This window comes from Lithobates pipiens, unplaced genomic scaffold (genome assembly GCF_037356315.1).
Source record: "Lithobates pipiens isolate NorthernLeopardFrog02 unplaced genomic scaffold, aLitPip1_a1.2 Scaffold_28, whole genome shotgun sequence".
NCBI lineage: Eukaryota > Metazoa > Chordata > Amphibia > Anura > Ranidae > Lithobates > Lithobates pipiens.
In genome coordinates this window covers 72,551,732-72,568,346 of record NW_027507789.1, presented here as the reverse complement: position 1 = coordinate 72,568,346, position 16,615 = coordinate 72,551,732, and the positions used below count along the sequence as shown (strand labels likewise).

Sequence of the window (16,615 nt, the reverse complement as noted above, 5' to 3'; positions counted from 1 at the left end):
TCAAGTTCCTGTGACGCAGCCCATAAAGCTATAAGACATCACTGTGTAAGTCGTTCCCATTTATTCCAAGAGGCCTGACCCATTCATTAACATTATGACAGTGATAGGACCTATGGCACCAGAACAGCCATTGTAACAGCCTGCCTGGCCCTGTACCCAGGAGGAGAGAAAGAAAAATGAATCCCTTTTTTTCTGAACAAAAAAATAAATAAAAAAATTGCATTTAATTAATAAAATACTGTCAAAACATTATGTGTAACATTATGTTACTTTATGTGTAAACACATCACAAAATACTTCTATTAAACCAGTTATGGACTTAGGAGATTGGTGGCTCAAAGAAAAACAGGGCTTTATGGCAACAGTAGGTTTACTTCATCTGCTGAGCAGGTTGGTTGGTGGTAATATCAGCCAATCAATAGGCCCATCACCTACATAAATATATTAATATAAATAATCTGTAATATTGAATACATTTGTTTTGTCATACATCATGAATCTGCCTCAGCAAAAAATACAATTGAGCTATAGAAATGGATAGTTTACTCAGGCTATGCATACATTGCCATTTTTCTTCTCTGTTCCTGCTAAAATGTAAATAAAGGGAAAAAGAAGAAACTAGACAGATCAACAAGTACACTGTCTGTGCCCCTTGCTTCCAAGCAAAGAAAAATGTAAATCATAAAATTAATTTTCCTACTTTGCGCGTGCCTTACTGATCTCCTTCCCATAAAGTCAAAATGGGGTTCAGAAAAGAAACACATCTTTAATTAGGCATCAAATACACAATTAGCAACCAACATGTACAATTAGCATCCTCAATGTGGACCATCAAAGTTAATCTACAGAAATTCTGTACAGAGGATTACCATTGCTAATAATGTCCTCAAAAACAAAAGTGTAAAATCCTTTTCTTGTCTGGTGAGGCATAGGATTCTTATAGAACTATTTTATACTGCCACCTACAATAGGGTTGGACACTAATGCTGGATATACACTATAAAACTTTTGTTGTTCGATTTCCTTTAGAATTACCTTCAACTATGTAGTGGAAGGGCTTTCCTGATTGCATACAAATTTAAAATGTTTAGGTTTGACCGCATATGGTTTTGGTAAATCTAAAGGAAAGAAATCTAATGAAAATGTGTATCCAGCTTAAGAAAAAAAATGTAAGCTAGCTCCACCACAGGGTATAATGCCTCTCATGATCAGCATGCTTCAGTTTCATAAACCAGTAAAACTTGTGTTCCTTAATGGACCCAGGGAAAGGATTTTACAGCAAGTACAAAAATACAATTTTGTCCCTTGTCCATTACTAAACAATTTAGACGTCTAAAGGCAGTCTAAAGAGTTGGCAAACAACCCCCCCCCCCCACCCCAAAAAAAAAAAAACTGAAAAAAACAAAGCATGCTTGCAGATCAAACAGCTGCCTATAACACTTTACGTTTAAAAATTGCATCAGAAGAGTAGGTGGCAGCCTTAAAAACGAGGGGCGGGGGCAGTCTTAAAAACCTGGAAAGCATGATGCCATTCACAGTCTTGCTGGGAGGTGAACTTTGCCAGTGAAGAGGGGAATACAATCCTTAAGAACATACACTCAAACAATGATTTAATGGATTCACATAGAAACAATGGAAAACGAGAAAGCTGGGGTACTCCTCCTGGTTTTCGTGAAGGAGGCCATAGTGGTACAATTGTGGGAGGTGCTTTGCAGACATTTTGTATCTTTTAGATCTACTACGAAGTGGAAAACTTTTAAAACAGTACAACAATTTCTGAAATTGTCATTCCAAAATGTTATACATCTCCTTGAATGTGCATGTGAATTACAGTGTCTGTAGGACGCTCAAAGCATACTCTTGCCAAATGAGTGACAAATAAGAATATTGGAAAAGGAAAAGGAGTTTAGCCTTTCATTGTAAAAAAAATGGCACAATAAGGATCTAAGGAATCTCAGATTCTTGGCAATTCAGCAGGTACAGAATTACTTTAGGGTGGGGATTCTATACATGTTAACATTGCTAAGACAGTGAATGGATGTTCAGACTGGGAGCATTACACTAGAGGGTTCTCAGTCCTGACTTTAAAGATGTATGGGGTTTATAACAAAACAAAACAAACACGTTCATACTCACTTCTATGCTGCAGAATTAGTGTGATCACGTTGCTCTAAGACTGAAAACCAAGCAATCACATGACTGCTGATCGCTTAATTCTCAGTCTGCTTGGACTGGAGAGCAGAGACTGTCAGTCATTGCACTCTGTTCCTCCAGCGTGCCAGGCTGGAGAGGAGTTGGACACAGTTGGCTCTGCCTCTCAGCCCAGCGCTATCAATATTGTCAGAATCCTTCCAGAGCCTGGAGCGGCTAAAGAGCACTCCTGAGACCCACAAGAGTAGTATGGCCAAAAAAGCTGGTCATAATTCTCTTAATATTAATTGCTACCTTTGATTTGAAATTTGATTTGTTTACTGAGGGAGTTCAAATGTAATGCTCCCTTGTAGCAGTTTGCTTTGGAGACCTATTTTCAAACATTTATTTCGTTTTATGGTAATATATTCACTGAATTCCAGTGGCATATTTGGGACGAGGTCATTGTAAAGTTTGTATTTGCGTAACTTTCAACCATCTGTAGAGAATTCACCTCTATTTTAGTTGTAACACAAGATCAGAGCGGATAGAGTTTAATAAGGATTTTATCAGATTCTTTTTTAGTGCTATTCTCCTTTTATTGCAGTTTTTATATTGCAGATTGGTTTTAGATGTTTATATTATTTATAAGGTGTTTGTGTACAAACTTTATTGGATGTAATCGGCACTTTAACCACTTCAGCCCCAAAAGATGTTCCTCCTTAATGGCCAGGCCATTTTTGGCGTGGGCCGGGAACTGGTTAATGAGTGGCCACGTGTCTTGTTAAACTCCCTCCCACGAAAAAGTTTAATCCCTATTGTGGGGTCATCAGTACGGTATTTATAAATTGAAATCATATCCCCCTCTCAAGTATCTCTTCTCCAGAGAAAATAAGTTCAGTGCCCTTGTCTCATAACCAATATCCTCCAGACCCTTTATTAGCTTAGTTGCCCTTCTTTGCACTTGCTCCATTTCCAGTACATCCTTCCTGAGGACTGGTGCCCAGAACTGGACAACATACTCCAGGTGCGGCCGGACCAGAATCTTGTAGTGGGAGAATCATTGGAGTTGATCCCCTTTTTAATGCATGCCAATATTCTGTATGCTTTGTTAGCAGCAGCTTGGCTGAGCCATCTACTATCACTGCTGATCTACTAGGACCCCCAGGGTCCTTTTTTCATCCTAGATTCTCCCAGAGGTTCTCCCCCAGTGTATAGATTGCATTCATATTTTTGCCAACCAGATGGATTATTTTACATTTTTCTACATTAAACCCCATGTGCCACGTAGTTGCCCACCCCACTAATTTGTTCAGACCTGTTAGAAAGGTTTCCACATCCTGTGGAGAAGTTATTGCCCTGCTTAGCTTAGTATCATCCGCAAATAAAGCGATTTAACTTTTTACAAGATCCAGGTCATTTATGAACAAAATAAATAGGATTGATCACAGCACAGAACCCTGGGGGACCCCACTACCCATCTCTGACCATTTTAAGTACTCCAAATTTATCACCACCCTCTGAACTTGGCCTTACTGTAGGCAGTTTTCAATCCATGTACTCACCTTTGGTCCATGTCAACGGACCTTATCTTGTACAGTAAACGTTTATGGGGAACTGTGTCAAATGCTTTTGCAAAATCCAGATACATCTTCAGGCCTTCCTTTATCTAGATGGCAAACTCACCTCCTCATAGAAGGTTAATAGATTGGTTTGGCAAGGACGATTCTTCATGAATCCATGCTGATTATTGCCAATGGTATGGTTCTCATTACTAAAATCTTGACTATAGTCACTTATCCCCTCCAAGAGCTTGCATACTATTGATGCATTAGGCTAACTGGCCTATTTCCCAGGGATGTATTTTGGGCCTTTTTAAATATTGGTGCTACACTGGGTACCAGTCCAGTCAGTAGACTGCCAGTAAAAATTAAGAACAATGGTCTGGCAATTACTTGACTGCGTTCCCCAAGTACTCTCGGATGCAAGGCATCAAGTCCCAGCGATTAATGTTAAGTTTCTCAAGTCTAATTTCAATTTTGTCTTCTGTTAACCATGGAGGTGCTTCCTGTGATGTGTCATAAGGATAAACGCTGCAGTTTTGGATACTGAAGTCCCCCCCCCCCCCCCAATTCAGTCGCAAAGATTGAGGAGAAGAATAAATTCAATACCTTCACCATCTCCCCATCCTTTGTAACTAGATGTCCTTCCTCATTCTTCATGGGGCCAATATGGTCTGTCCCCCCCTTTTTTTACTGTTTACATACTTAAAGAAATTCTTGGGATTTTTTTGCTCTCCTCCGCTATGTGTTTCGTGTTCTAGCTTAGCCACCCTAATTGCACCTTTACATTTACTGTTGCAGTCTTTATAAAGTCTAAATGCTGATGATGATCCCTCAACCTTGTATTTTTTGAAGGCCTTCTCCTTTGCTTTTATATACATTTTTACATTGGAGTTAAGCCATTCAGGACTTTTGCTCGCTCTTTTAAATTTATTAACCAATGGGATGCATTGGCTAATGCTACTATTTAATATGCTCTTAAAGCAAACCCATCTATCCTTAGCGTTCTTTGTTCCTAAGATTTTGGCCCAATTCATGCCTTCTAACAAGGTTCATAGTTTAAGGAAGTTGTCTCTTCTCAAATTCAGTGTCTTTGTACTCCCCTTATGTTTCCTATTTGTGTGATTTATACTGAAGCCAATTGACCTGTGGTCGGTGTTTCCTAAATTGCCTGTATTTCCACATCTGTGATCAGGTCTGTATTGTTGGTAATCAGTAGATCCAACGCTTTATTTCTAGTTGGTGCATCTACCATCTGAACTATGAAATTATCCCGCAAGACATTTAGGAACTGGCAAGCCTTAGACGAATGCGTGGTTCCCTCCGCCCAGTCTATGCTCAGGAACCCAGGATTAACTTAGGAATCAGAAGAAAGAAGTTCCTGACCTATGCAACCTTCCCCCTGACAAAGAAGGTTTTACCTTTGAATATTGCAGGGTAGAAGGCACACAGAGTACACCATTGGTGTTGGATTTGATTGTCCCTGGCCACTGCACAGGAAAGCCAGACTCCAGTGGACTGATCCTATGGAAATACCATTTCTGATAAGTACAGATTTGTTTGTGAGCACAATGGATTTTTAATTCAATACTACATCTGATAACATTTAAATATGTCCTTTTACATTGTAGTGATTTTGGACGTATTCTGCAGCATTACCTGGTGTAAGGAGCGGATCGTGTTGTAAAACAGGCACAAGAGAGTGTTGTGTGGGTCTTCAACTGTTGGGAAGAAACTGAGCTGACCGCAAGGCATGGAGGAAAAAAACATGCTGGGACTAAGGAAAGGCAGCAGTGGATTCAAGTAGAACTGGAAGGCAAAACGTTATTTTTATTTTGGATAGAGTTAGACGGTTATAACCCATCAGTTTTTATTCGCCATCTGTGTCCCATTGCGGAGATTTGCCTTGCTTTCCTGTCCTATAGCCAAACAGAAAGTGAGTGGAAATCCCTGAAAATTAAGGGGATTCCTTGGAACCCCTAGGTCATCAGAACTAGTGTTCCCATTGGAAGATTTCACCTCTATTACTTTTGGGATTTTCTTTTAGGCTTAATGTACACGAGTAGTTTTAAAACCTCTCCTGAACAATTTATCTTGACAGATGGTAACCAACGTTTAAAAACACTTGCAAATAGTCAAACATGAAAAATGCCTGTAAATGAAACTAGACTAAACGCGATTTACCACATTTACAAGAGGTTACAGGCATTTCAAATGCCTCTGAACATGTCCTGAATGCATTTTTTGCTATCCAAAAAAGCTTCTAAACTCAACTGCCTAGAAATGACCCTGTGTACATGTACTGATAAAATAACAGGAGAGTTCAGGGGCAGCTGAAAATAACACAACTGCTTCTAAACGTCCGTTTACCAGCAGCAGTGTACATGAAGCCCAACTTTCACTTTCCATGTGAATGGCAAACATGAAAAATAGAGGGTGAATCTCTGTAACGGGGGCACAGACAGCTATATATTTATTAACCACTTCAGCCTCGGAAGAATTTACCCCCTTCCTGACCAGAGCACTTTTTGCGATTCAGCACTGCGTCGCTTTAGCTGACAATTGCGTGGTCGTGCGACGTGGCTCCCAAACAAAATTGAAGCCCTTTTTCCCCCACAAATAGAGCTTTCTTTGGTGGCATTTGATCCCCTCTGAGGTATTTATTTTTTGCGCCATAAACAAAATAGCGACAATTTTGAAAAAAAAAAAAAAAACACCCCCCAAAAAATACATAAAAAAGGTTATAGCATCTACAAAATAGGCGATAGTTTTATGGCATTTTTATTGAGAATTTATTTTTTTACAAGTAATAGCAGCAATCAGCGATTTTTATCGTGACTTTTATGGCGGACACTGCAGACACATTTTTTGGGCCACTGGCTTAAAAAATTGCATCGATTACTGTAAAAATGTCACTGGTAGGTTAACCACTAGGTGGCGCTGTAAGGGGTTACGTGTGTCCTTGGAAGTGATTCTAACTGTGGGGGGGGGGGGGGGGGTGGAGGTGCTGCGTGACACGTCACTGATCAGCGCCGATTAGGGACTCATTAGGCAGAACGGGGGGGGGGGGGGGGGGGTATGATTGTTTACATTAGAGCCTCCCCGTTTTTCATCACTGTGAGACAATCGCGGGTATCCGAGCGGACATCGGGTCTAAGATCACGGAGCTCTTCAAGGGCCACGTACAGGTACGTTAATCTGCCTGTACGTGCCCTTCTGCCGCAGTATATCTGCGTAAGGCGGTCGGGAAGCAGTAAAAATACACTCTAAAACTAAAGTTCTGCCTTAAGTTATACTTTAAGTTTATAGGTGTATGTGGAATGCAGGAGACACTGAGCGTGCACAAGGTAGTGTTCTCTGCTTATTTACTCCTGCAGGATTCTTCATAATACAGATGGAAGATACAAGAAGACTTTAAAGACAAGTTTGCTTTCTGAACTTGGTTACATTTTTTGCAGTATTAAGCCTGGAACACATCGATTGCTTTTTTTGCTCAACCCATCGCGCTGAACGAAAAAAAATCTGATAGCTCTGATCATTAACAGTCCGATGTTAGTACAGCGATCTCCCCCACTGAGCTGTTGTGTTCTGACAGGGGGACACCCCCGCCAACAGAACACTCCAGTCAGCGCTCTCAACTATCGGCTGAGAGCGCTGATCGGGAGCTGATTTGCTGCTGGTTTTCCAGCATGCTTGTCCATCATAAGCGGGCTAACGGCCAGCTTCTGTAACGGCTGACACACACACTGCCTGGATGTCGGCTGTTTTTTATTAGGGTGCATCCGTTTTTTTTCTAGGCTTTTTTCCCCCTTTGTTTTCACCTGGTGATCTGGTGACACACCTTCTGTCCTAGGGCACCTGCACACCTGGATAAAGGTGCACAGACACCACTGGAGAACAGCATTGTCAGTCTCAGGGGAAGGTAGTGTTGGATGCACTAGCAGATGTAGATACACTGGTGCACTCCAACATTTTTTAAGCAGTTACAGCAACGGTTTTGTTTCTTTTGGGATAAAGGTTTTACTGTATATAAAAGCCGGCTACTGTAAGCACTCTAGCAGTGGTAAATGGTTTGTCTTAACCCACTACCTGCTTAATTTGCATAAGAGCTGTTAAAAAAACAGGCTTACTGGCTAGATCACCTAAAAATGAAAAACAGATGCAGATACCAAACCTAATAGGTAGGTTGCAATATAATATTTAATTTTACCAATTTAACGGAACTGCTTTAACTTAAAGAGGGGTTTCCATAAAAAATAAAATAAAAAAGTCAGCGGCTACAAATACTGCATGACTTCAAATGACTTTTAATAAATCGGACACTTACCTTTTCCATGATTTCCATGGTCCAGCGATGCGGGGGGGAGTCGTGGAAAATCGAAGCCACCGCTCGCCCCCCCCCTCCGCTCGCCGTGATTGGCCGCACAGTCATCTGGGACCTGCCACGTGTCCCAGATGACTGACAGGAGGGAGGGGGACAGAGCTGAGCCCTTCCTGTGCCGAGGGGAAGTGATGTCACCAGCCCAGGCACTGAAGGAGGCAGACTACGAGGGACCGCCTAGCAACAGGCATTTAGGAGGTGAGTTAAAACCCGGAAGCAATTTGACTTTGTTATTTGAGATACCTAAAGTGGTATTTAACCCAAAACCAAAAAAATATTATATTGCAGCTCACCAATCAGATGTGGGGACTGCATCAGTTTTCTTTTATTCTTCCCTATGTATTCACCTGGTAATATGGCCAGTAACAAACCAAGTGTATTAGTGAGACAACTCTGGATGAATGAGAACAGGAGGCACAGCAAACAGCAGCATTGTCAGCCTGGGGGAAGGGAGTGTTTAATATATAAGTATATTTAGATACACTAACAAATTAAAGCCAAACTCCAGCTTACATTTTAAACTAGGTATAGCAAACCGTTTTTCCTCTTTTTTTGGGATAAAGGTTTTGCATGAATAAAAGCTGATCATTTTAATCAATACAGCCAGTGTTAAGTTGTCTGTCTCATCCATATAAACTGATACATTCGGCTGGAGAGCTTGTGCTTTTAAAAACAAAACACACTTGTTCGCTGGATCACCAGATGAAAATAGAGGAATGAAAGCTTAAAAAAGGAAACTAATACAGCCACCACATCTAAGAACTGGTAAGCTGCAATACAATGTTGGCGATTGGGTTGAAGAACGCTTTTACCCTTTGATATACTCAACCATTGCCAGTGGCTTTTAGACTTTTACAGTTTGTGTGCACTACCATTTTTTTCCTGCAAATTTTAAGATTTTTTTTCTGAGATTTGCCAATTTTAACACTTGGAGTCCCCGTATGGATCGAGATAGAGGCTGAGTGTATAGACGTTTAAATACAATTTGATGTTAAACCTGAATGCTAGGAGATGCCCATCCAGCATGCCCCACCTGCGACAAGTCATGAAATTACTCCTGGTTCAGGGATCACGCTCCTGGATACAGACAGGGTTAGATGAAAAAATCCACCTGCCAATTTTCCACAAAGTACAGAAGGCTGGAACATGCTGTCCAGGTTAAGATGAGCTTGACTTTACCTTCATCCCTCTAGCAGAACTTCTTGTTCCTCCCTGAATGTTGACATATGCCAACATGACTGTAGCACTAACAGGATCCGAATGATCTAACCAGTAGATTAGTCCAGTGGTTAAGGGACAAATAAGATTACAGAGAGTTCCAAGAGATTATCAGCTGAAATTCCTTTGATGGCGAAGTCCCCTTCAACGACAGTGAAGGGGATCAGAATCCTGCAGAACAGGATCAAATTACTTACCCAAGGTCAAAACCTAATCCCAAATCGACCAGGACAGAAAAATCCTGGTCCTTGAAGGTCAGAGAAGACTGTCCAAAGGCAAGGTGACTTGTCTCAAGTCAAATTGTGTTGCAGATTTCAGGAATAAAACTGAGCAAAAATGAACCTCTCTAAAGGAGAGAGCATAAGCAGAAAGTTGGTTAGCTCCATAATTGTCTCAAGACTGAAGACTGAAGAGTTTAAAATATTGCTGGACAAGGAAGCCTGCTGTATATCCAGGACCAGTCTCTTATGAGATCTGCTCCCGACAGTTGATGCATGAGTCTAAAGGGTACCTCAGTCCTCACTAGAGCACAAGTGATGATGAGCTGGTGACCCTAGTGGCAACTGGGCTATTTTGCAACTAGATGCCACCAGGTTGTGCCTCTCAGTATCACCCACCAGGTACTAGAAGGAACAGGGAGGATACAATGGGGAAACAGAGGCAATAAAATAGGTCTGGTTCTGACAGATATCAGGGCCAGTGGCAGGCAGGCATAGTCTGTTTCCAGGCCAATGACGAAGCAGACAGCAAGTAAAAAATGGACTGCTTTAAAACTAGGTCAAGCCAGGTGCCAGCATCAGGAACAAGAGACACAGGCAACCCAAGTCAACAGCCAAAAAGAGCAGAAACCATGTAGGCTCTCTACCAAGGTAGCTATCAAGTAACCGTAAGGGCTGCCATAAAGGAATGGCTTTAAACATCCTCAACACAAACCCATACCTCTACATGAGGGACAAATGCCAACATTCCTATCCCAGATGTGACAGATACAGCTCCTGAAGGCACTCTAACACAATCCCAGGTATACCAACAATTGTGTTGGTACCAAAAACATTTGCAGGTATAGAATCTCAATGAAGTAATGCAGGGCTTGTACAGTGACAAACACATTGGCATTATTACAACTGTGAAAGGTACACTGTCCCCCAAAACCCAAACAACTGTTCCTGCAGAGTGATATCCTCCAGGTAACCCAATACAGGTATGCCCCTGGAGTGCAACCGAGCCAGCGCTGAAACTAGTACCTTAGTGAAAACCTGAGGTGCCGAGGAGAGGCAGAGAAGTAGGGCCATTAACTAGTCGTGAAGTACATAAAAATGGTTATGTAGAGATATGCATCTTTGATGTCCACTGAGTACAGGAAGTACCTGACGATGGGAGGCAATGGCTCCTGAGAGCACTCCATCCAAAAGTTACATTTTGAATTTTGAGATGGAGAATGGGGAGGGTGCCCCTTAAGTTTTGGGAACGGTTTAAACATAAAACCATTAAAATCATTCTGCAGCAGGAACTGGGGAGAGGAAACCTTGGTCAAGAAGGCAATAGGGCCCGGCGAAGGTTCTGAAGCATTGCAAGTATGTTGGGAGATTGGAAGCTAGAAGGCAAGGATAGATAGGGAACAGAACTCCAGCAAAGTTTGAACAGTTTGTTGAATATTGACCGATAAGGCCTGTGCCAATGGTTTCCTTAGCAAGAAGTAATCCAGGTATCCAATTATGGAAATGTCCTGTAAACATAGTAGTGCTAGCACCTTTGTGAAAATTTGAGGCGCAGTAGTGCTGTAAGATGGAGATGTGCATGTAGGCACCCTTGATGTCCAAAGAGGTTAGAAAGTCTGAATAGAGAAAAGGACTGACTGGGTAGATGCCATGGTTGAAAAGGATTACTGCTCCAGGTGATAGCCTCATATCTACACCATCCTTTTATTTCAAGAGGCTGGTGCTGGCTCAGCAAAGACGATAACGAGAAAAATCAAGTCAGACAACCGCACTACGATATTGATAAAACTTAGTCCATACGCCAACAGAGGCACAGGTACAGATGATGGCTGATGGTTTTCGTACCATTAGTGGCACTTAGTCATATGTTTTATACTCCTAAATCCCTGGTCACCTGACCAATTGTGTCTAATCTAGATTGTGGTCATGTGTAGTTCCCAAAAACTTCACACATACATGGAAAGGAGGAGTGGGCGTGGAGGTGATCAGAGTAGACAAAATGTAAGTGGATTAACCCATGCCAAGCTGAAATTAGTAAATAGAGAGTTCAGGTTCAGAATACTTCATAGCCCCAGGGTCTAAAAAATGAGCTACAACAGAACGTGCCCCCCCCCCCCCCCCTATAATACATGTAAGGAAGGTGAAAGGTACTTATACATCAATGCGCAACATATCTACCAAACATCTGTTAAAACATTTAGTCAAATTTGAACATCAATCTGTACACAAAATCATAAATGTATCCTTAAAAATATGTGAAACTCTAAATGTGTGCGTGTATATAAACAAATCCATGTATGCAGTTGACCACCATAAGGAGGATGTCGGAACAAGACATCTCTCCCTGGTTATGCGATAAAAAGCGCACACGTACATGCATACACATATGGAAGGACCCTTACATATCATGGGAAGGACTATATATATATATATATATATATATATATATATATATATATGCACAACTCATTTTATTAATATTAGATTCAATTTAGAACAGATTTGTCTACAACAATGTAAATACAATTACAGGCCATATCATCTCCCAATTTATCTCCCGATATAAATTGGTGTCATGAATATTAGTAATATAATGCCAAAAAATATACATATATTTTCAGTGTAATCCTGATATAACAAGATGACAAGAAGGCAGCTATAAAGTTGCCCATTATATAAAAAAAAACTTTCAAAAGCAGAAAGGCGAGATATAAATAAATGGCCAGAATCAACCGGATAATTGAAATAAGTCTCAGATTAACAGAAAAATGGAAAGTCAAACCCCATATACTATAGGAGCTCCTGCTTTCAATCATAAAAATGGGATACATCCCATTCAAAATATAACACGCCGGCTTTGTAGTATTGAGGTGAAATATCCAGAGCACTTCTCTCTTATGGAGTGTTCTGAATCTATCACCCCCTCTAATGGATGTGAAAATCCTCTCCATTCCCCGTATGGTTAAACATGAAACACCCTCATCATGCACATCAATCCAATGTCTGGCGAAATTGGTCAAATGATTCTTTTCTATGTTATGCAGATGATCCTAGAGGCTCTCAGCCATAGAGTAGTATGTCTCACGTATTGGATATTACATGAATTGCAGGTGATAATTGCAATACGAAATTCTTGGTTTATGTTAATAAATGAAGGGATCTTGAATATTCTGCAAGTAGTAGCAGAACAAACATCACCCCCCTTTATGAAAGGACAATAGGCGCACGTTTTGCTTCCACATCTGAAAGGGCCTTTGAACGGCAACCAATGAGCCCTAAAAAGTGCTGGTGTATAAACTAGGGGATAAATATCTTCCCAATGTTGGGGTCTGGCAAGATACCGTTTTAATACCACCTGTCAAAATCTGAGCATATTTCGAGTCATTAAATAAAACAGGAAAGTACCTAGTGATAATGTTCCTAAGTTTTATGAAATTCCACACTATAGGGTGTTGAGAACACAGGTATTTGATGGGAAATTTCTTCCATTCTTACTTCTAATTGAGCCCCCATTCAAAATTAGTTCAATCTTGAAAGCTCTGGAGATTGTGGATTTGGGGTAACCCCGATTCTCAAATTTGTCATATCCTCAGCTTCCTTTATAAAGTCATTATCTTTACTGCAAATGCACCTCAACCCAGGAAATAGATCAACTGGAATTCATCTTATTGTATGTTTTGGATGGCCCGAGTCAGCCCTCAACAAAACATTGCCCGCAGTGGGTTTCCTAAACAGATTGAAAGTCACTTTATTATCGCTGCCCAGTGACTCAACATCGAGGAAACTCGATGGACATGGAACTACAATGCTCTGTAAATAGCAAGTTTAAATTATTGTTTTTCAAATAGGCCAACCAAGCTTCCATGTTAAATTGCTCATCAGCGACAAGAGTAAGTCGTCTATAAAAAGACAGTAAAATATTGTCTTTGCGACGAGGGCTATCTGATTGAAAAATCTGGACCCTCTCCCACCAACCCATGTAGAGGTTTGCCAGTGATGGGGAGAATTTAGCTCCCATCGAAGCACCGCACATCTGCAGATAAAAGTCTCCATCAAACCAAAAATTATGAGTGTGCAAAAATTCAAGACACAGCTAAATGAACTTCTGTAATAAAAGTGAAAACCAATCGGATCTTTTGAGAAAAAAATTAAACCACTTGTATACCCAAAAAGTGTGGAATAGATGAGTAAAGACTAGAGACATCACATGTAACCCAATTATAATTGGGCTTCCATGTGAAGTCTTTCAATTTAATCAAAAGGTGTTTGGTGTCTCTAAAGAAACCCCGGTAAGTCACTCACCAGGGGTTGTAGTTGAGCATCTACCCATTGGCCCAGACATTTACTCAATGATCCAATACCTGCAATGATTTGTCTGCCAAGCAGGGGAATCTAACCCCTTAAGAATTTTGGGGAGGAGATGTAACACTGGTATAAATCGGGTAATCGGGAATAAACATGTCCCTTTATTTTTGTGTAAATAAGCCTGAAAGGACAGCTATCTAGAAGAGTGGACAGTTACATCCTGAATGGTTATGTGGGGTCCCCCTAAGTTTGAGGTAGGTTTTAGTGTCAGACAACTGCCTCAGGGCTTCATTTTTATAAACATCAGAATCGTGGACCACCACTGTACCCACTTCAGGATGATAATGCTCTCATCACTACTCAAACTCTTAAGGGCGGCTCTTTTAGAGCTGGTGAGATTGTATGCCATGGAACCCCTGGAATGTTTCTGGGCTAGGCGAGTTAGATCCCTCTCCACAAGTTTCTAGAATAGGTCTAAATCTTTACCCTGTGAAGCAACAGGATAAAATCTGACCTTAATTTCGAAGGAGATTTTTTTATTGCTATCTACAGGGACTTCCATCAAAGGGCTAGATTCAATCGCCAGATCCTGTAGACCACATACATCAGAAAAAAATAAATAAATGGGCGAGTCTCCTCCCTCTCCTTAAAGGACCCTCTAGCGAATCTTCCACAGAATCCTCCAACTCGCTAAAGTAATGTTTCTTTAAGGTCAGCAAACGTGCAAATTTATTCACATCTAATAAGGTTCCAAATAAGTCAAAATGTTTAGCTGGACAAAAATTGAGTCCTTTATACAAAAGATATTTCTGAATCATTTAAAGATCTCTGTGATAGATTAAAGTGGTTGTAAACCCTTACAAACCACTTTGACCTACAGGTAAGTCTAGATTAAGGCTTACCTGTAGGTCCAAGAAATATCTCCCAAACCTATACGGTTTAGGAGATATTTGCCCGAAGACTGGCACCGCTGTCTACGGCGCATGCGCCGTAGACAGCGGCGCGCAGGCGCACTGATCGCGGCATCGTCGATGAAGATGCCGCGCGTCTCGGCTCCCGTGCGCATGCGCGGGAGTGACGTCACCGCGGCTTCGCCGAATGACAGCGGCGGAGCTGCGAGACCCCACCAAGAAGATGGATGCGACGGACTACAGGGGACAGCGGTGACTTTGCTGGCTCCTGTGTCAGGTAAGTGACACATAATGGGCTACTATGCGATGCATAGTAGTCCATTATGCTTTGCCTTTGCAGGGAATGAAAGAGGAAGTAAACTCATCAGGGTTTACTTCCTCTTTAAGGTAGATTCCATATAGGACATTCTTACTTCAATGAAAGCTTAATGCTTCTAGAGTCAAAATGTTGTGAAAACCCCCTTTTCCTATGGGTATATTGAACAGGTTGGAGTAGAAATCTCTTCTCAGAACGATGGCGATGACTCCTTGGAAGAGAAGACGTGACAGCATAAAAGCAGAGGAGGTAAAGTTAGAAATCCTATCTTGTAGCCCATGGACACCACATCTCTCTCCCAGGGAATCCAGTAGTGTAATGGTGTAGGTTATTTGAGACATCTCACAACTTTTAGAAGTGGCTGTGTCCCCTCACTGTAATAAGCACTTCCTCCCAAGTTTGGAAGGTTAGTTTGTGGGGGAAGAGTCCTGGACTTGAGACTTGGTGTTAGGAGATCTGGGAGAAATGAAAACAATTCTTAGTTCCAGTAGTTGGTGGTTTAATAGCCTAAGCTTTGCCAATGTAAAAAAGGGAAAAGTAAAAAAGTAACAGTACAGCGCAAATAAATAATGAAATATTAATACAAAAAGTCCATAAAATGAAGAATAGATGAATAATAGATGCAGTAATCAAGAAGAATCCGCTTGTGCAGTGTATCTTCAATCAATATAACAAGTGACGATGTGATCCCTTCACCATTGAACAAGTTGGACTCTCACCTCAAATAATGGACCCGATATATCAGACAGGTCAAAAAACACATGTTCCCATCAAGGGTAGATCATAAGATTTCAGCAGACCAAACGGGAGTACTCCAAGAAAAGATCCTCCTCCGTGTCATCAGATCAATATGATTTCATGTATAAATATAAAGAACAAGCAAATCTAGTGCTCTCCGTTGATATAAATTTATTATAAAAGCAAATAAAGAGAAGTTACACTCTGACCGCTGATGAAGTCCCGCCTACTTTCTGGGGCGCAACGCGTACGGACCACGTGACCCGCGCCGTGACGTCATCCGCAGGCTAACACACTGATCCACGCATGGTATTCGTTTCTTTGCTTAGCACTCGGCACTGGAGATCAGTGCTTACAAATGTGAGTGTAACTTCTCTTTATTTGCTTTTATAATAAATTTATATCAACGGAGAGCACTAGATTTGCTTGTTCTTTATATTTATACATGAAATCATATTGATCTGATGACACAGAGGAGGATCTTTTCTTGGAGTACTTCCGTTTGGTCTGCTGAAATCTTATGATCTACCCTTGATGGGAACATGTGTTTTTTGACCTGTCTGATATATCAGGGGTCCATTATTTGAGGTGAGAGTCCAACTTGTTCAATGGTGAAGGGATCACATCGTCACTTGTTATATTGATTGAAGATACACTGCACAAGCGGATTCTTCTTGATTACTGCATCTATTACTCATCTATTCTTCATTTTATGGACTTTTTGTATTAATATTTCATTATTTATTTGCGCTGTACTGTTACTTTTTTACTTTGTAATGTGGGATTTGGTATTTTGACCTATAGTATTCTAGCTGCATTTTTTCACTTTTTCACTT

General features: G+C 41.0%; 1 protein-coding gene across 2 annotated transcripts in view; it reads right to left on the bottom strand.

Moving 5' to 3' along the window:
* The window catches only part of PIP4K2B (phosphatidylinositol-5-phosphate 4-kinase type 2 beta), a 371,685-nt gene that overhangs the window by 82,181 nt on the left and 272,889 nt on the right, over window positions 1–16,615 (bottom strand). The window lies entirely within an intron of this gene.